Source organism: Lipotes vexillifer, unplaced genomic scaffold, assembly GCF_000442215.2.
Source record: "Lipotes vexillifer unplaced genomic scaffold, Lipotes_vexillifer_v1.1 scaffold230, whole genome shotgun sequence".
Taxonomy (NCBI): Eukaryota; Metazoa; Chordata; class Mammalia; order Artiodactyla; family Lipotidae; genus Lipotes; species Lipotes vexillifer.
Genome location: NW_006775143.1, coordinates 7875481 through 7897790, shown reverse-complemented (window position 1 = coordinate 7897790; position 22310 = coordinate 7875481). Strand labels below are relative to the sequence as shown.

Genomic DNA, 22310 nt, shown 5'->3' with positions numbered 1-22310 from the left:
TTTCCCTTTCCTATCTTCCACTTAGCTTCTGCCTTGTCATATGCTTTCCTTTCTCTAAGTGAACCTCCAGTATCCTTCAAGACTAACTTCTTCTTCAAAGCTTCTCTAACTTTTTCAGACCGATACTGTTGCCTTCATTTCTGTGCCCCAGAGCACATTACCCCCACCTCTGCTCTGGCACATATCACACTGTGTGTAACATACGCACTTGTCTCTTTCTCTCCATGGGGAACACACTCTTGTAAGTTCAGGGAGTCTTCCAGTCATCTGACCCAGCCATTGCCCATCCCCTTGCCCGAACCAGCAGTCACTCAGTCAAAGGAGGGCAGGAGAAAACAAGCTCTGTTGGGAGTGGAGGATGGGTTAGTGTGGAGGAAGAACCAAAGTCAGAGGGACTAACAACAGGGCGGAGTGAAAGGACGTTAGACTAGGAGTCGAGACAACTGAGTTGCTATCCTGGCTGCTCCACTAACAAGCTACGGGGTCACTGGCAAGTGATTTTTAAAAAGTTTTCCTACAAAATACAGAGGTTACATTTAATGATGGCTATGACCTTTCCAATGCTAACATTTGATGATTCTATAAATAGAATAATACTAAAAAGTTAAATAAACTTTTCATATGAACAGTCAGATTTTATCTACAGATTTTATCATTTATTTAAAAAATAATATTACATAAAAAGGAGCTAATCTTACACCATTACTCTCCAAAACCTTTTGAGTAATCAAGAATTTACAACACTGGAGAACAGTGCTTTGGTTAAAAATATCCAAAAATACATTTGGAAAGGTATTGTGAAATTCATAATGGTAATGGAAAACAGACTTTAGGAGAACTATTTAAAGGCATTGCACAACTCTAGTGGGAGAGGTGTAATCAACTTCTTTGATTCCCAAGGGGGAAAATTCCTCATCTAAAACCAAGCAAAAGTTGAAAAGATGAAATTAACTGTGGTTTGAAAAAGTTCCACAAGTGATGGTAAAGGGCTAGGGTACAATTTTTTTCTTTATCATGTGAAATGATTCCCTTCCTGGAAATGTACCAAATAATGTTTCTTAATTGCTCTTCTTGTTAAAATAAGCACTTTCTCTTTTCAGAAACATCTTAGCAGTTATCAGCTTCTATTATTAGAACTGTGACTCTTGAAATTATCATGTGCTAACATTAGATTTTTCCTCAACTGCCAACACAATTTTTTGACTCAAGTAAATAAAAATATCAACCAGTTTGGAATTTGTAGAATATAAAGAACTCTCTGTTCTCTAAATATCAATCCTTTAGATGACTATTTTAGTTAATAATATTTATTATACAGTAACTTATACTTTACAAAATTCCTTCTTATACATAATCTAAGATTAATGTTTTAAAAATCTCTATAAATACTAAGAGCCTCTGTGCTTTGCACAATTCACCTTTAAAGGTTAATGAAACTCTTTAAAGAATATAGTTTTAGGGAAGTTGCATCAGCTGCATTCAGGCTGTGAAGTACACAACTCCAAGTGTGCCCATTCATGTAGATGATAATGGGACCCAGGAGTTGTGCAAATCAAAAGCCCTTGTTCCTGCTGTATCTAGGTAGGACATCAAGCAAGTTATCTGGCCCCCCCCAAAAAGGCTCTTTATTATTACAATATCATGCTTCTTCTCAACTTTACGGATTCATTCTGAATAAGGAATCTGTTCCTACAAATAGTTGCGTTAGGATTGTGAGCACAGGGGTCCACTGCACTAGAAAAGAACCAGCTTTCCCCGAGGTTAAGTCAATCCTTGTCACAAGTACAGGACAAGGACCTAGGTATACATATGAGGGACTTTCTTTTTAGTAGACAGCCAAGATCCTTTCTATTTTCAAGGAATTAGAAGAGGAGACTTTTTTAACTGACCTGGATTCTGCACATCTGAATCTGTGTAAAATGAATTAGCATCCTGCCAACCTCCCTGTGATTGGTTAGCTCATCTGGCTGGAATACAGACTATTTGGGCAAAACTGTGAATGTAGGCAACTGTGTGGTGCCAGAGCAGCAAATGGCACCCAAGCTGCAGGACACCATGTTGCAAATGTAAACATCTGCTCCAACTAGAAAGGAAATTACTGATGGATTAGGACAAGTCTATCAAAAAAGAAAAACAAAACTCTCAAAAGACTGTGTCCAAAAGAAGATGCATCAGCGAAGTAAGCGTCATATGTTAAGAATATATGTGGGGCTTCCCTGGTGGCGCAGTGGTTGAGAATCTGCCTGCCGATGCAGGGGACACGGGTTCGAGCCCTGGTCTGGGAAGATCCCACATGCCGCAGAGCAACTAGGCCCGTGAGCCACAACTACTGAGCCTGTGCGTCTGGAGCCTGTGCTCCGCAACAAGAGAGGCTGCGACAGTGAGAGGCCCACGCACCGCGATGAAGAGTGGCCCCCACTTGCCGCAACTAGAGAAAGCCCTCGCACGGAAACGAAGACCCAACACAGCAAAAATAAATAAATTAATTAATTAAATTAAATAAAATAAAAGCAAAATTCCTTTCAAAAAAATATGTGTACACACATACACATATAGACATAAATACATATATCACACATAAACACATATATTACACACAAATATAACCTGGCTGAGTATAGAACACTTAGGCAAAGTCTTTGTAGTTGAAAACTACTCTGTGTTCTCTCTCTTTTTTTTTTTGGCTGTGCCACGCGGCTTGTGGGATCTTAGTTCCCCGATCAGGGATCAAACCCGGGTCCCTGGACCACCAGGGAATTCCCTGAAAACTCTTAATTGTCTTAAGGTGTTTACTGTCTGGGTGAGAAACGTGAGATCATCCTGAGTTTTACAGTTAAAACTTCACGGGCAAGCACTTTTAGGAAAGGCCTCTGGAGATTTTAGAATTATCTTCAACTTATTTATTCCTTCTAAAATAGCTAATAACTCAGAATTGTATAAAGAAGAAAATAAAATTTACCGTAAGCTTGACTACTCTGGTTTAACTATTCTTTTAATGTTTAACATTTAGGTTGATTCCAATATTTTACAATTAAAAGCAACGTTCCTATAATCATCTTTTCCCCTTATATCTTTCACCCATTGACATTTTTTTTCCTTAGGCAAAATAATATTAACTTTTCATTAGTCTACTGTCAAGTTATTGTATATTCCCATTATCAGGAATAAAAGTACATATCTTACTGTACTCTCATGAGTTTTTTAAATTACCAATTAATCATTTTTTAAATGTGAAGTCCCATGAATTCCAATGCAACAGGTTTTCAACTTGAATCTAGGGTGAATCTATCTCTGAGATTCAGACATGTGTAGGCCCAACAGAAGTCTATTTTCTTATGGAACTTGAGGACCTTCTGGGAGAAAACTCTATCCCTGGTAGGGGTAATATTTAAAATGTTACCAGAGGAACTTCCCTGGTGGTCCAGTGGTAAAGAATCAGCCTTATAATGCAGGGGTCACGGGTTCAATCCCTGGTCAGGGAACTAAGATCCCACACGCTGCGGGGCAACTAAGCCTGTGTGCCGCAACTACTGAGCTCGTGTGCCTCAACTAGAGAGCCTGCGTGCCACAAACTACAGAGCCCTGGAGCCTGCGCGCCACCACTAGAGAGAGAAAACCCACACGCCACGACTAGAGAGACGCCTGCGCGCTGCAACCAAGAGCCTGCACACTGCAACAAAAGATCGTGCATGCCTCAATGAAGATCCCGCGTGCCGCAACTAAGACCCAACACAGCCAAAGGTAAATAAAAATAAATAAATAAAGAGTACTAAAGATAAATAAATAAATAAATAAAATGTTACCATAATGGCATGATCACTGATCAATAAGAGCAGACAAGAGCTGTAGCATCAAGCAGAGTTCTGCATGCCCACTAATCTGCCAGATGTTACCTTTGTAGGTGCTGGATTGTGGGATAGACCAGGGAGGCTGGAGAGAGGGTGAGATCAGTAAGGGGACATTTAGGGACTTGGGGGCAGCAGCCATTTACCAACCAATACATTTGTATTTCAAAATTTTAACAACTTTTACAACTGTACTGATGCATATCTGATGAATTAGCCTGGCCTAAGGAACAAGAGAAATGGCACACGCTGGATCTGGTAACACTTGACTTTAGCAGTCAGAAAGGAGAAAGATTCTGAGTATAGTTTGGTGTTTGTTGTCAAATTTGTTTCCCTTTGGGTCATATAAAGAGTGGTAAGTTTTGAGTAAGGTCTCAGGCCACAGTTTTCTTTGATATTTTTCTTTCCTCATCTCTTCTACCTCAGTTCAGTAAGACTTTAAGGTCTTTGAGGGCTTAGAAATATGGATAATATCAGTTTCTATGCCCATTGGTTGCTGTGCTAATTTAGGACCTTATTATTTTATGACTTGATTGATCTGTAACCTCTATACATACATCTCTTGTTCTAGGTTACTTCAGATTCCGTGATTTCTGCCACGGATGCTGAATTAATATTCCTGTAACATGCCTTTCATCATGCCACTTTCCTGCTCAAAAATCTTCAATGGCTTACAGTTGCCAACTGACCAAAGGCCATCTCCATAGCCTGGAATTCAAGTCCCAGTACAATCTAGTACACTGCTCCTTACCATTCTTTCCATGAATCCCACTTTTTCCCATAGATTTAGGCTACTTACCCACCCATACAAGCTAACTTCAGTCCCCATCACAAGCCTGTACTTTTCATTGCCCACAACAGTACCCCTATTTCTAACTGTCCTCATTCGATCTTTCAAACCCAGTTCAAATCCCATCATCTCCATAACTAATAGTAAATATTTTTTGAACAGCCATAGCATTTAGCATATCACATATGTCACATCATTTTTATTTTTATTCAATCTCAGTTGCTTAGAACTGGATTAACCATAATTCTTGGCTCATGGCACACATTCTCACTTGTTTGCAGTAATTATGGCTCTACTTCATATTAAGCTACTTTAAGGCAAGTACTGTGCAAGAATCATATCTTCTGAAATACCTAAAAGATAATTCGATAAATATTTAAAGGAGTCAATGGACAGGTTTAAATGATTTCCTTCTGTAGTTCCCATAAAACCCGATTCAGAGTGACCCATTCTGCCTGGCATTCATTCATTCTGATGATCTGTGTGGTCTCCTCTACTGCACCTTGAAATACTCCACTCATCTAGTCAATTTTCCCCTTCCATATTCCCACATTCAAAGGTTTGGATTATTTTCTGAATAATCTGTGTGTAAATAAAATTGCAAGTATTTTACTTTGGCAATTACAATGCTTTCAACACGTTAAATTTCACCACCTCACCACCTTTCTCCCAGCTCATCCCTTAAAGGAGGGTGTGGTGCAAAGCATCAAGGGAGAATCCTCGGATGAGAATTCTACTAATTACTACGGGCTGTGACACTGTCTGACCTTCTCTACTTGATGTAACCAATTGGAGAACTGTTTTTTCCATCACAATGCATGCGTGATCAAGTTTATAGCCAAGTAGCTGTAAAACTAAAATGTCATCACCCTCTGTAGGGATGAAAAGGATACGACAGGTGATGGGATACTTGGGATAGACAGAAGGATAAGACAGAACTTTGCCTGTGGTCTTCAACGGAGGATTAAAAAGGGGCAAAGTACCATGCTACGTGACAACACATGAGAGAGATGTTATACAGACTTGAGGCGGGGGTGGGGTGGTCAGGAAAGCTCTGTTGGTCAAAGTGATTTCAGAGGTGGGAACAAGACCAAGCACAGAAGTGAGGAGAGGGGTGTAGAAACAGGGTGATAGCATTCCGGACAGAGGGAACAACACGTGCAGACCCAGAGGCAAGAGAGGGCAATCCTGAAAATATAAGAGTTCACACTGGCTGGAGGACAGAGGGGTGAGGCTTAGGAAGGTGAGTGCCAGAACCACTGGGGCTGGATAGGTCACTTTCAAAAGCTACGAGTTTATTCTTAAGACAATGAGAACAATGACAACATGTTAAGTTAGGGTGTGTGAAAAGATCACTTTGGATGCCTTTTGGAGAATGATTTTGAATGTGAATAACATTTCATACTCAAACACATGGAAAGATTCACTCACCCCCATCTACCTCTATACATAAGGATGATTTAAGAACTTTGAGCTACAGTTAATTAATGCTTTTTTTTTTATTTGCTTAATTGCTTTAATGTCTTTTTCTCCATAATTCTTGCTAAAATTGTTATCCTTTATTGATTGGTCATTAACCATTTTTTTCCATTGTCTTTTTGGTTACTTTTGGTTTTCCAGAAATAAAAGTCATCATCAGGCATAAGATATGAGAAAAACTGACATCACCACTTCTACGAAGAGTGACCCTAAAGACATAACACATAAAGGACAATATCACTGTTGGACTGATACAACCATCATGGAAAAACCTGTCAACAGAGAAGAAATGATGCACACAAAAAGCAGAGGAACATTTTTCTGGGAAGATGGAGTAGATGTATTTTTCCTTAGTCCTTCTGCTAAAGTACAACTAAAACCCCCAGACGTTATATATAAAATGAACAAGAAATGACACTGATAAGAAGGCAGACCAACTAGGGACCTTGAGATTCAAAGAACAACATGGTAGTCAGTTCCTTGGGCTTCCTTTTTCCTCACGTATCCTAGACATAGAGCTGAAGAAGCTGGCATCCCCCAAAACACCAATGGGGATGGACAAAACCCCCCAAAACAACAAAATACAGTTCTCCCAGCCGAAGGATGAAGAAAAGGGCAGTCTAGCAAGATGGAACACTTGTGGACAGTAAACAACTGACTCCTCTCTTCTAGCCAAACTCCACAGAAAAAGACCTGTGACCCAAGCCCAGCCATACCAAGCAGAGGCCAAGTGGAGAGCCTAGACTTCCACTCCTGCAAAGCTCTAGAAAAGCACTCCCACACCTCTGCCAGAGTTGGTATGGGAGAAGGCCAAGCAGAGAGATTGGTCTTTCATGCCAATGAAGAACACAGAGGTGAGGATGGTGTCTCTCTTCCATACTCACCCAGAAGTACCAAGGGGTCCCTCCCCACCCCACTGGAGTGGTGTCTCAGGGTAGGTTCAGTGGAGAGTGAGGACTTGCACCACCACCAAGCAGTAAAGAGGTTCCTTCCTTGCAGTGTCAGTGGAGGCCACATGGGGAGCAATCATCAGGCATCCCTACCCCTTCCATCCAGGGTGGTGTCAGTGAAGGCTTAACAAAGGGCATGGACTTCCATCCACGTGCAGCAGTAATGAGGATCCCCTCACCACACACATACTTATCAGTGTCAATCAACAGAGCAAAATGAGGAACCTGGGTTTCTCTGTTCACCTGGCAGCGCCCCTCAACCCTCTTCCTCTGCTGGAGGCATGTTTATTATCTAACACTCGTGAAATGACAGCATTGTAGAAATGGAGGACAGATTAGAGGTTTCAAGAGGTTAAAGTAGGGGCAGCCAAGGGTAGGAGGGAAGTGTTTGTTGTTGTAAAAAAAGCATGTTATAGAATCTCGTGGTGGTAGAGCTGTTCTATATCTTGTCTGTATCAAGGTCAATATCCTGATTGTGATATTATACTGTAGTTTTGCAAAATGATACCATTGAGAAAAACTAGGAAAATGACATAGGGGATCTCTCTGTATTAGTTCTTAAAACTGCACGTGACAATATTATCTCAAAAGAAAACATGTAATAAAAATTAAAAAAGCAAAAGGCAGAGAAGCAAAATTTCAAGGTGTATCCAGAAACATGCAATGTAGAGAAACTGCATCTTGGAGCCTGGGGTATGTATCCACGTCACTACAGAGGTGCAGTTGGTTGGAGGTCAGGGATATTTCTTCATACCTAACCATTGCTTTATACGCGGAACAGAATACTATGAAGAGTACGCGTGAGTATTGGCAAGACCGGAGAGGGTATGCCTCCTGCAGAAATTCACAGACTGACCTCTTATTCATGTATCAGTTTCTTTGAAATTTTACGGTTCCTAATGAGGGTCACACATTTCTCTTTCAAATTAATCTTAGGAAACACATTTTTTCCTTATTATTGTAAATGGGATTTCATCACATTTTTAAAACTTAATGTTTCATTGATTTGAGGTCTTTATCTTGCTACCTTACAAGTCTATTAATTCTACTCATTTTCCATGGATTTCTTTGGATTTTCTAGGTTAACAATAACATCATATGAAAACAGTAGAACGGCTCTTTTTTTTGTTTAACATATTAAATATCGATGGCGAAAAAGTGTAACCTTGCCCTATTAATCTTTATGGTTATATCTTTACATATTTCACGTTTCACATATAATGTGTATTTGATTACTTTTTCCTCATAACTTATTCTATAGTTCATGACTTATTTTAATACAACTGCTTCCATATTTTGACAAAATCTATACATTTCAAGGTTTTATGAAAAATTTCCCAACCACTAACACTATGCTGCATATAGTGATAATGGTTTGTTTTATATTTGTTAAATGATTGTTTAAATGGTAAAACCCCACAATATCCTGGAATGCTGTCTTGACTGTGATATGAATTAAAACACTGCCCCAAACCATCAACCATCAATACATGTAAATAGCTTTACACATACATACAAACGCATACATACATACACACACACAAAATACCATGGTTTTAGAACAAAATTTGGAAAATAATCTCAGTAACTAGATAACATGAAAGAGATAAATGTGTGATTAGCCACTTCCTACTGTTGAACTCGGCCTTCCAGATGGCTGACTTTGATTCTAAGCCAGTGCTTCTAAGGGTCAGTAGACTTGTTCACCTTCATTTCTCTAAAAAAGGAATGGAAAATTCTCAGGAAGTTGGGAACCAAGCAGAGTTTCCATATGCTGTATTCTAACATCTAAACATGGAATTTGCTTTATTTATTTACTCGTTCATTCATTCACTCAAAGTTTATTAATGCTTACTCCAAGTTCATGGCCATGTAGCAGAGGCGATGAAAAAAGAGAAAGGGAGAGAGAGAGAGAGACATAATCCTGCCCTAAAGGGATTCATAGAATACCAGAGGAGGACAAAACCTAACAAAAATGATGATGCTGTGTGGTAAATGTGAACAGAGAAAAAAGATATTTATGAGAACCAAAAAATCTAGCTCTATCTGTGCCAGGGCAAGAAGGAATGAAAGGGAAAGTTTCATAAGAGAAGTGAGTTTGCTATGAATCCTGATGGATAGGTAAGAACTGAACAGACAGACAAAATGTGGAATATTCTAAGCAAAGGAGGACAAAAATGCACAAGTGTGGAGCCGTGAAAGAGCTTGCAGTGTCTGAGCGGCCACCAGCACCCTGGGGTGGCCGGAGCATAAGATGCTGCAATGTTCATAACCAAGAGATCATTTAAGCCTAGCAGGATCTCATGGCTTTGATGTTTATTCTCAAACTTTAAAAAGAGACACAGTAATGTTTTCTGAATCTTACGTTAAAGCATTAATTCAGTTTGTCAATATGGAGCAGGTGTCTCAACCTCAGTAGAGGGTGACATTTGGAACTTGTCACAGCTGTTTGGTGTATCGTAGGCTATTTAGCAGCATCCCTGGCCTTGAGCCACTAGATGACAATAGCTCCTTCCACTGTGACAACCAATAACATCTTCAGACATTGCTAAATGTCCCCAAGGGGGCAAAATCTCTCCTTGTTAAGAACCACCACTGGTAGAGTGTAACAATTTAAATTAATCAAGGACTTAACTATATGCCAAGCACCATAGCAAGCTTTTCACACGTATTATCTCACTGCCTTTTTATAACAATCCTACTGGTATTAACCCCATTTCACAGACTAAGAAACTAAGGCCCACAGAAGTCAAAGAACTTGCCCAGAAAAACACAGTGAGGAAGTGACAGAACTAGGATTCATCACTAGCATTCAGGCCACTAACTGTTAATCCATAACTATTTATTTATAGATTTATTTATGGATTTACAAGGTTGTATAAGGATTGAATCATGTATCTCGGCATTACCAGCATTTAGCACACTCACAGCGCCCATCATTTTACTGAGCCTGATTTTTTTCTAGCTTGGGCTATCATTTTCAAATTGCTAACCTTGGCTACCATCCAAACTTGGCTAATCATCTCATATTTAGTAAGCACCAACTCCATGCAGAGCCCATGGAACCAAACACTTGAGATGCTAAGCTACAGCTGAGAAGCAACTGTTTATTTTAAATGTAGTCTGGAAAGAGCAGCAAAGTATTTCTGGATCATTTCCTTGATGGATAAGGACGGTGCAATGAGTGCTATGGAATCACTGTAGGCAATAAAATGGCACAGAGACAGCGTGGATTCTGGGCTCCGAGAGAGCTGGGTCTGCTCACTAACTTCTTTAGAGATGAATGCCATTAGGAAAACTTAAAATTCTTTCACACTGTTTCCTCTTCTGCCAAAGAGGCACATAAGCGGGCAAAGACTTTGCAAGAGGCATGTGGATGGGGCATGAATCATTTTAGAGAGCCAATTTCCAGGACCTCAACATTCCTTTGTCCTCTTAGCTAAACTGATGTGCCAGAGAAAGCATCTACGGCACCTTTACACAATTGCCCTTTGTTCATTTTTCAAAAGAAATGTGTACTTTTCATCCCTTCTAAATCCTGATGCATTGCCCCAAGGCAATAAATCTCCAGCACAAGTCAAAATCTTGGTATCTGGAGACCCTTCAGATTAAGGCACAATAAGCAGGTCCTCTAAGAAACTTTTCTAGTCTTTCACATATTTCACTTAAGTATCTTTCAGTATTTCTTGACATTGGAAATGGAGTATTTTGGCTCATTTCTGGGATGTTTTGAATTCAGATACATTGTAGGGTGGGGATGGGGGAGGGAAGGCATCATTCATTTACCGCCTTTCCTTTTCAACGCCCTGACTACCGTCGAAGCACATGCCACTTCTTTAGAAGAGTCGCATGAGGGCAAAGCAAGGAAGAAAATGTCCATAAGAAATATTGAAGGTGGCAGCAGCTTATTTCACCCAGATGACAAATTCAGGGCAGGCTCTCTGCCTCGTTTATCAATTGTAGAATTCTAAAGTAATATGATTGCCACTGGAATGTGCACTGGCTTATTTAGGCCTTTTTCTCTCAGAAAATAAATCTGATTTGGAGGATAGGTTTGACTGTGAGAAACATTTTCACAAATAGGTGATATGGTAGATATTTGTTCAGAAATTAAATAAGCTAAATCTATGGCTCCAAGATTTTGATAAGAAGATATTAATGCACATTTTAGGGTAAAATAATTTTATCAAAGACTATTGAATTGTTAAAAGTTTATTAAAATTCAGGGACTTCCCTGGTGGTGCAGTGGTTAAGAATCTGCCTGCCAATGCAGGGGACACAGGTTTGAGCCCTGGTCCGGGAAGACCCCACATACCGCGGAGCAACTAAGCCTGTGCGCCACAACTACTGAGCCTGCGCTCTACAGCCCACGAGCCACAACTACTGAGCCTGTGTGCCACAACTACTGAAGACTGCATGCCTAGAGCCTGTGCTCCGCAACAAGAGAAGCCACCGTAATGAGAAGCCCGAACACTGCAACGAAGAGTAGCCCCCGCAAACCGCAACTAGAGAAAGCCCGCGTGCAGCAACAAAGGCCCAACGCAGCCAAAAATATATAAATTAAAAAAATAAAATTATTTTTTTTAAAGTTTATTAAAATTCATACTATTTTGTTTTTCCCAAGATCAACGTTAAACAAAATGCTTCCAAATGAAATAGTAACAGGTAGTCTTTTAATAAGTCCTGGTAAAGTTCTAGTCTTTGGGGGGGCTTCCCAGAAATTTGAGAAAGTAAATCATTGGAATGATGGGTTACAAACCCCTTTTGCTGGTGAAAAGTTTTCCAGTTCCTTAGTTTCAATAAAATTGAAAGAGGACCTAAGGGAATTGTCAGCTGAGAGATCATTTACAATCCTTTTTTGACAATAGATAACTCATGTTATTTTTGGCATGTAACTCAGGAGGAACTCCAAGAACTGAGTGACATCAATTTAACACAACTCTTTCAAATGCCATCTACATATTTGTATGAAGAAGGTTTTCAGCACTAAAACCTACAAAAATGAAAAACAGCATTGAAATGAATGCTGTATGCTCTTATTCTAATAGTGAACAACAGAAATCCATGGGTCCATGAATTAATGAACAACCCGTCTGATTAAGAGATGACTCTCCAATAGTATCTTATTTTTTATATGTAACAAGTATCAAAATGTGTAATAATGTTTGACAAATTATATACAAGTAACAACTGCAATAATAACTCAATCTGTTAGCAATTTTGGTCACAGAAAATGTAAAAATTTCAATTGATATCAACAATTTTTGTAGCAGAGAAGTAGAATTCTGCAATCAATAAAAACCTTTAGGACATAAAAATATGTTGCATTAGAAGAGAATTATGTGGGGACTTCCCCCTGGCAGTACAGTGGTTAAGACTCCACCCTCCCAATGCAGGGGGCCTGGGTTCGATCCCTGGTCAAGGAACTAGATCCCACATGCATGCCGCGACTAAAAGTTTGCATGCCACAACTAAGGAGCCAGCAAGCCATAACTAAGGAGTCTGTAAGCCGCAACTAGGGAGCCTGCCTGCTGCAACTAAGACCCAGTGCAACCAAATAAATAAATATTTTTTTAAAAAAGAACTATTAAAAAAAAAGAATAGAATTATGTGGTAGAAGTGGAGTAAAGAGATCTAAGAAAACATGCAAAGTTTCGGCATTAAAAAAAGGTGCTTGCAGACATAGAAAACAAACTTATGTTTACCAAAGGGGAAAGGCGGGGAGGAGGAATAAATTAGGAGTTTTGGATTAACATATACACACTACTATATATAAAATAGATAACCAACAAGGACCTACTCTATAGCACAGGGAACTACATTCAATATTTTGTGATAACCTATATGGGAAAGAGAATCTGAAAAAGAAAAAAAAAAAAAAAATAAAAAAAAATATATATATATATATATATATAAACCGAATCACTTTGCTGTACACCTGAAACTAACAAAACATTGTATCAACTATACTTCAATAAAACTTTTTTTAAAAAGGTGCTTGTTCATCAATGGATACTACTAGAAGGAATCAAATTTGCTGCAGTACTTAGATTTCGGGGGGTACATTTAATAGTGCTGCAACAGTTTTATTTTAAAACATCAATACAGTACTATAGAAGTGCCATCTTTACAAACCCCGTTGAAAAGTTTAGGGGGCCTCTTAAAAATCAATGAGGGGCACGTGGGTTTTCAGTCTTTCTTTAGGGGTTACGTGAGCAAACATTTGAAGATTACTGATTTCGCAGATGTTAGTTGTTTTCCCTTTGTCTCCTTTTCATTGTTATTGGAAAGAATTACTTATAATGGGGCTGTGGGGAAAAGAAGAGGGGAGAGAGGAAGATTTTACAGTGAGAAGCAGAAATTGGTCATAATCCTTCTTTTGACAATTTTTAAATATTGGGTATATTTATGAGTAGCTCTAAAGGAAACAACATTCTGACTTTGAGAGGTTCTGTTCAAGATGGTGATGGAGGATCCTGGGCTCACCACCTCCCCCGACACACTGAATCGGCAGCTACATATGGGACAACTTCCTCTGAAAAACAAACTAAAAGCTGTCTGAGCGACCCCTACACATTGGGCAAATGACAGAAGGCCCACATCGAAACAGGCAGGAGGGGCTGGGACACAACCTAGCCATAAGCCCCATCACAGCGTGGCCACCCACAATCCAGAGGAAACTCAAAGCCCGAAGCTGCTCCTTGAGGCGGGAGGAGTTTGAACCCCACGTGAGCACCCAACTTGTAAGACCTGCATCTGAGAGAAGAGACCCCAGAACATCTAGCTTTGAAAATCAACAGGGCTCGAGTCCACGAGACCCATAGACCATAAGGAACTGAGAAACGCCTCTTAATGGGCTCTTTCATGACTCACCTGCCCCAGGGTTCAGCGCAGAGGCAGTGGGTCCAGGGGCATCCAGACTTGCTGTGATTGAAGCTCATTTGCTCATCTTAAAGCATCTGAGATTAGCACACACCTAGGGGCCTGCTGACTGGCGGACACCATCTTCACCCCCTTCCCCTTCTTCACTCTAGCCAGTGGGTAGCATCTTTTTTTCTTCTTTTTTCCAGCAGATGCCATCTATACTCTCTCCCTCCGCTGTGCGCTAGAGCCACAGTATCTCCCGAAGAGGAGCTTTCACACATGGCTGGTGCCCTGGCTTTTGCGGCTGCTGAGGAGGGGATGCCCCTTGATTGCCTGGCTCTGGAGGCCGGCAGGGCTTATGCTTGTGGGACCCACAGGACTGTAACCAATGGAGAAAGAGTTCTTAAACAGCTTCCGCCCCCAAGAGACAGGAACAGGCAACAGACACAGGAGCTCAGACTTTCTGTGAAAGGGCCTATTAGCAAATCATCACAGCTGCAGCCCGAGGGGGCAGGTTTCTAATTAAACACACGTGTAAGTGCTAACTGCGATCCTTTCCAGAGATCTCCAAGAGGAGGTGCTATCTTCATGCTCTCCCTGGCCATGCTCCAAAACGCCAATATCTCCCAGAGTGGGGCTTTCCCACATGTCTGGTGCCCTGGTTTTTGCGACTGCCTCCCAGGAGATGTCCCTGGATTTCCTGTCTCTGGAGGCCGGGGCTGGGGGGTGGCCAGTGTTCTTGGGTCCCCTGGAACGATCGGAGAGACAGTTCCAGGCAGGCTACTCCCCACCAGGGCACTGCACAGGCAATACACTGAAACCAACCACCGCGCCCCTGCCTCTGTGAAAGAGGCCTATTTTCCTCTTCTGGAGGCTTCTGGAGGGGTGGCTTCAGCTTTGCCAAGCAAGCAGAGGCCTACAGAGGTGCTCTCAGGGAACCCAGGCAGTTGGGTGCCATCTATGCATGCTCTGCCACGCCACACCTTCCTGATACCTCCTGGAAAGTTTATACACTCATCTGGAGCCCCAGTTTTTGTGACTGCCACCCAGGGGACACCTCCAGATCACCCAGCTCTGGCGGCCAACAGGTCTTTTACACTTGCGGTCCCAGAGGACTGTATATATCGCATACTTTAAATATCTGCATACTTTAGAAGCTGCTACCCAAAGGTGTGAATTCCAAACAGCCTGAATCTAGGTGCTGACTGAGATCCTCCCCTTTGGGACACTGACAGGTACCGGCACAGCCTCAACTAAAATAAATTAAAAGTAAAATAGGCTGCGTGGACAGTCACAAAGGTTCAAGAGACAACCAAGAGCTAGGGGAGGGGTGAACAATAAGGGTCATCTCCTACACGGGGCCGCTCGTTCAAGACTGAGAGAGGTGTCTGTTATCTAACGCACAGAAAGCAACGCAGAGAGTCAAGGAAAATGAAGAAACGGCTGTTCCAAACAAAAGAATAAGACAAAACCTCAGGAAAAAAACCTTAATTAAACAGAGATAAGTAATTCACCTGATAAAGAGTTCAAAGTCCTGGTCATAAAGACGCTCACCAAACTTGGGAGAAGACTGAATACAGTGAGAACTTCAACAAAGAAACAGAAAATATAGTCAAGTACCAAATAGAAGGTACAGAGCTGAAGAATACAATAACTGAACTGAAATACAATATTCTGACTTTGGAGTTTGGTGATGTTTCACACCTATAGTCTAATGATATGCATTTTCCTGTTATAAAAATTATGATAGGGCTTCCCTGGTGGCACAGTGGTTGACAGTCCGCCTGCTGATGCAGGGGAAACGGGTTCGTGCCCCGGTCTGGGAAGATTCCACATGCTGCGGAGCGGCTGGGCCCGTGAGCCATGGCCGTTGAGCCTGCACGTCCCGAGCCTGTGCTCCGCAACGGGAGAGGCCACGACAGTGAGAGGCCCGCGTACCGAAAAAAAAAAAAAATTATGATAGACTGGAAAATACACCATCAGGACCGAATACCTACCACATTCAGTGGCAAACTGAACAAACTAGCCCAGTGCAGGCAGCAGTGACCCATCCTCCTCAAGCTGATGGGAATCACTGTCAACATGCCAGCAATATTCCCTCATAAAAAAGCAAATAGGGATACATTGTACAAATTCCTTACACCTTACAGATCCATTATTAGGCACCACTGGGGATGTTTTTTGGAGAAAAAACCCAGCTACGCTCTGCTCAGAGAACAAGATTTCCAAATGTTCTGGTTTCTATTCAAGAATTTCTAGAGCTCTCTGTCCTTTCTCTTTCCAAAGAAATGTTAGACAGGAAAATGTGTGTGTGTGTGTGTGTGTGTGTGTGTGTGTGTTTGTGTGTGTGTGTGCAGGTGTGTGCCGGGTGGGGGTGGGGAATTGTGTGTATATATTTACATGTGTAATAAGATATTCCCACATAAATATTCCATTGTTACCATTTCTACTGTGTAGCCTTCCTTTTATGAAAAATAATATAACCGGGGCTTTGGCTTATTATCTGGTCCTCAGCCTTGACCCCCATCCAGCTATAATTTTAAATCTGCTAATCATTCCAAACTCACTGAAATGGAGTCAATGCCTGCAAAGCAGTGTCTCAAGATGTCTATTGTCTCTGTGTCTCTCAAATCCCTTCAGGCGAAATTCAGAACAGCTGCAACTGCTTGGATTTACAACAGTTCACTAGCTGTTCACAACTGATTATGATGATCTATCCATGTAAAAATGACTCATCTAGTGAATTAACCATACTCTGTATTTGATTTATTGCTGACAAAATTTAACCAAATGTAAATATTTTGCATTCAAACAAATTGAGTACATTCTTAAAAATGTCTTAGCACATGCCTTTGTGCTAAGGACCCTGTGGTGCCCAAGGCAGCGGTGGAAACCAGGCAATTGCCTAAGATTTCAATAATGAGTTCTCGTCCATTTAAGATTCTGGTATTAAACCTGGCATCTTACCTACATCCGTTTTCTTTTCCTTTTTGTAAAAATAAATTTATTTATTTGTTTGTTTGTTTATGGCTGCGTTGCTGCTTTCTCAAGTTGCGGCGAGGGGGTCTACTCTTCGTTGTGGTGCGTGGGCTTCTCACTGTGGTGGCTTCTCTTGTTGCGGAACACGGGCTCTAGGTGTGCGGGCTTCAGTAGTTGTGGCTTGAGGGCTCCAGAGTGCAGGCCCAGTCGTTGTGGCGCACGGGCTTAGTTGCTCTGTGTCATGTGGGATTTTCCCAGACCAGGGCTCGAACCTGTGTCCCCTGCGTTGGCAGGCAGATTCTCAACCACTGCGCCACCAGGGAAGCCCACATCCTTTTCCTTGATGGGCTCTGAAGGCAGGCAGTGAGGATACAGAATGAACTAGAAAATCACTGCCCATTAAATCACTAGTCTGATGAAGCAGGAACAAAGCAAATGGTTGGACCAAATGTTAAATAGATAGCTAGTGGGAAGCAGCCGCATAGCACAGGGAGATCAGCTCTGTGCTTTGTGTCCACCTGGAGGGGTGGGATAGGGAGGGTGGGAGGGAGGGAGATGCAAGAGGGAAGAGGTATGGGGACGTATGTATACGTATAGCTGATTCACTTTGTTATACAGCAGAAATTAACACATCATTGTAAAGCAATTATATTCCAATAAAAATGTTAAAAAAAAAAAAGCGAATAGTTGGGTGTGGTGGGAAAGGGAACCTGCAGAAGCATGAAGAAATGTCTGAGGAATGAAATAGAGTTGGTATTTGGGGGAAACTATAACTAGCTCCAGCTTTTAGGTCAAAGGGTAAAGAGGTCAAATAATACAACCTTAATTCTCTGCTAAAGAGCTTGAAGTTTATTGAACAAATGAGTCATAATTAAAATACAGTAAGCAGGGGTGTGGCATGATTGGGTTTGTCTTTATATAACTCATTCTCTTCTTTTCCTGCCTAATATCACCTTGAGCTGCATGAAGCTGCTACCTTGTGGGTTGAAAGTGATCAAATATTGATGATCTCATAAGGATCAAACTGATACTTAACAGAATTTGAAATTATATTTTCAATTGTGCTTATTTGTTGAATGTCTGTCTCTATGGCTAGATGGTAGACTCCAGAGCCAGACAACTTGGGTTCATAAATCAGCTCTATTAGCTGTGTGACCCTGGACCAGTAACTTTACCTCTCAGATTTTGTTTCCTTGTCTCACAATACTCCAGAGAGTTACTGTGACCATTACATGAGTTTATAATATATCGATGATTGAAATGGTATCTTGGTGGGGGGGTTCCCTGTTGGCGCAGTAGTTGAGAGTTCGCCTGCCGATGCAGGGGACACAGGTTCGTGCCCCGGTCCGGGAGGATCCCACATGCCGCGGAGCGCTGGGCTCGTGAGCCATGGCCGCTGAGCCTGCGCGTCCAGAGCCTGTGCTCTGCAACGGGAGGGGCCCCAACAGTGAGAGGCCCGCGTACCGCAAAACAAAAAAATCAGAAGTATGTACGTTCTGCTATGAAATGGTGTCTGGGATGTAGTAAGTGCTACTCAAATATTAGCTATCATTATTATTATCACGATCATCAGTCATTTACTGCTGTCATCAGCGTCACCACCGCTTCCAAATGTCTATGTTAAATGTGAAGAATGAGGAAAGTAATCCTAGAGCTAGAAATTGGAAGCGACTCCCTTTCATTAGATTCCAGTTTTTTAGTCCTCTTCCCTTAAGTTCAATAACTAATCCTAGAAGGATGTTTTCTCAGCCCTTGAAACCTGCTCATATAGTATTGAAGTCCCATTTCTGAATTATGCGAAATATCTGCAGTAAATGAAAGCGAGTTATGTAGGTTTTTTTAAAAAAAAACAAAAACAAAATATCAACAGCCTTTCATAAAGCATTGATTTACAACCAAAAAAAAAAAAAAGCAACTTCCTATATGGGATGCAGTTTCGTCATCTCCCAAGTGAATTGTGAGAAAAACCCTTACCGCTAGCTCTAGTATTCTCCTTTTCTATGAAACTAACAAATACAATTTGCCTCAGCATATAACTCTTCCCTAATCAAGCAAACAACCTCTACTTCAAAATCCAATGGCACATTATCCCACTGCCTTTTTTCACACAGGATTCTTGATTTTCACTGGATACTCATCATGTCAATATGGTATCCACCTTTAGTAGCGGCAAAGCTTCCCGATGGTATTCACCTGCATGCAGGAACCTTCCTTATCCTCCCCATAGCACAATTCCTCAGGTTAGGGCCACTAGTCTAGCGCAGAAGAGCGGAATTTACAAAATAGATGGGATCCCTTGTCTTCAAGTATCTCATTCTTGAGATAACTATTTTAATGTTCATTCATTAGCTTTCTCATAACATTTATAATATCTCACAATGATTAATAATAAAAGCTACCACTGATCAAGAATTGATGTGCCAGGTACCGTCCTAAGCATTCTAAGTATATTCTCTCAGTTACCCAACCATCTATCTACACATATATACATGACTGTATACACACACATATCTATAGGTATACTTCTATATACATATGTGTACGTGTATATATATACATAAAACTATACCAAAAAATATATATATATATAAAACTATACACATATATATATATATATATATATATATATATATACACATACAACTATACCACTATTAAGCCCATTTTACAGAAGAAACTGAGAATCAGAAAGAATCATCCAAGGCCACATAGTTTATGTCAGAGGCTGAATTGGAGCTCGATCCTTCTGCATTTTTAACCACTTTCAGTTCAGTGTTTATGGTCTCCAAAAAGCAATGTACCCAAGAAGCTTTTTTCAAAAGTGCAAAATAAGCAGTTTGATATCTTGTAAACAGGATTTAGAGAAAAGTGTCCCGGGTCCCTTCCCGGTCCTGCTGATTGATGGTGGGATATGCCATCTTGAGCAAAATACTCGTCTTCCCCTGAGACCTCAATTTCCTCTTGTAGAATGAAGGGTTTAGAGCAGATAATCCCTAAGGTTTCTTTTGGCTCTAAAGAGAAATGATTTGCTTCGGAAAGGCATTGTTTCTACAATGAGGATAAATTCCCAGAATGCCAACTCTTCTTAATGAAAGGTAACATCCTCTCCTGAAGCAATAAAATAACTATCTTCTAGTCATCCTGCAGATCTTGGTTTAGAGAGTACAATATTAGTCTAACCTTCTCTGCAGTCCCTTCTTCATACTGCACTTCACAGTTTGTGATTACAAATTGATTTGTGAAGTTAGATTGTAAGTTCTAAGAAGGTAGGTACCATGTCTGTCTGTTCACCACTGAACACCTACCTGCACATTGAACTACCGAACCACTGGCACAGAGAAAGTGCTCAGGAACATTTGTCAGCTAAATGGATTTTAAAAGGGGCTCACAGCTGCTAGGTTTTCAGTACTGGATGATTTAGAGCAAATATTTCTTTCTGCCTTTCCAAAAGATAAGAGTCTAGTAATGAGTCTTTCATGTCATCAGAAGGCTATAATTTATTTTCTCTTAGCTGGTACCATGAAGGAGAAGCCAGTGATGAACACTGCCTCCCAAAAGTGTGAAAATCACAACTCAGAGTTCCAATACCACTTTCTCTAACCCCTGAGAGACAAATATTGAAGATGACGATATCAACATTTATATCAGGGACTTTCTGGCGGTCCAATGGTTAAGACTCTGTGCTTCCACTGCAGGGAATGCGGGTTGGATCCCTGCTCGGGGAACTAAGATCCCACAAGCTGCGTGGCACAGCCAAAAAAACAAAAAACAAAAAAAACAAAAAACAGTTATATAAGTGAACTGGATCTAACTGCAATCCTGCATGTAAGGAAGGCTTACTAATTTAAGAGAAGGGATGGAAAAACGAATCCTTTTGTGCTTGGCGTTCTTGGCTGGAACCAGCAGCCAAAGTGCTGTTGTCCCCTCACTGCAGCTCCACTGACAGGCCCACCCAACTGTGTACATTTTACAGACGGACGGCTGTGCCTCTCTGCCTGCGATGCATGACTGGTAGCAGCCACAGCGACTTGGGTAACTGGGGGCAGTGGGTTTGTGAACTGCCCCCCTCTCTTCCTGCAGCTTATCCCCTGGGATGCAAGATTACAGTGCCCGGGAGCGGTGGAGGCCGGGTACAGCATGGCTGAGGCTGTTGGGCAGCCACACGGCAGTGGCTTGCTGGCAGCGAGCTCAGTCTAGGACCACACGGAAAGCAGACATGCTGACTACAGTGCAGCAAAGAAAACGAGAGCTTCTGCCTGTGTTCGGTGGGCTTGGACGGGAGAGGGAAGGAGGGGGCGTCGGGGAGAGTGCCAAGCTGGGCTGTTCATGAAAGTGTGGGAAGATTCAAGGGGAGGCATTTTGCCAACTCAGAGGCAGTTGGGCAGATCCCACCCTCCCTTTTTTCTGCTTAAATGAGAAATCCTGCTTGATGGAGTGGGAGCAGGGCCAAGAAAGGAATGATTCTGCTGGGCGAGCATGGATGCTCGGACCCGGGAAGGATGTCCGCCAGCTGGGATCAGGGCCAGTGGTGGGGGGAGGAGAAATCGAGGGAAGGGAGATGAGGGAGCAACACGAATGAAAGCAAGTGTCAGAGGCTGGGACTAGCAGACGCCAATGATTATATACAGCATGGACCAACAAGGTCCTACCGTAGAGCACAGGAAACTATAGTCAATATCCTGGGATAAACCACAGTGGAAAAGAACATTAAAAAAAAGAATGTATATATATTATAACTGAATCACTCTGCTGTACAGCAGAAACTAACGCAACACTGTAAATCAACTATACTTGAATTTAAAAAACAGAGTAAAAGTGAGTAAAAGAAGACCATGAGAAGAAATGTCCCACTAGGAGAAGAAAAGAGAGAAAGCCGGTCAGGTCAAAGACCTGGAAGGTTCACCCCTGGGAGAACCACGTTTCTGTGTTACAGGGCAGGCCCACCTACCTTCCGAACAGCAGAATAAAATAATGTTCATGTGAAACGAGCAGTGAAAGACCACACCGGCCAGTATAAAGTAAACCTACTGCCCCCAAATTCTCCTGGTGGGTATTAATTTCCATGGGAATACATTTTTCCCAAACAGCAAACCATGGAAGAGTTTTAAGTTCTAAAAGATGTGTTACCTTTCAAGTAAAACAGAGCAAACAAAATGCTATCACAGAGAAACCATATAGTACTTCTATATATTTGATATTTCCTAAAACATAATTTATTTTTTATCACAGCTAAAATATAATTTAGAACCCAAGAATTCTACGTTGTTCTTCTTGTCTTTCTAATATAGTATTAAAAACATGAAGATCCTGTGGTAAGAAAACCTAGAGGAGATAAAATTATACATGTCAAAGAAGTGAATTCCATTTTGAAGTGATGTCACTTTTAGAGCTTTCTAATGTCCC

At 41.3% G+C, this 22310-nt stretch overlaps 1 protein-coding gene across 1 annotated transcript in view; it reads right to left on the bottom strand.

Annotated features, from left to right (window-relative positions):
• SVEP1 (sushi, von Willebrand factor type A, EGF and pentraxin domain containing 1) overlaps positions 1-22310 on the bottom strand; it is a 186639-nt gene that overhangs the window by 129091 nt on the left and 35238 nt on the right. The window lies entirely within an intron of this gene.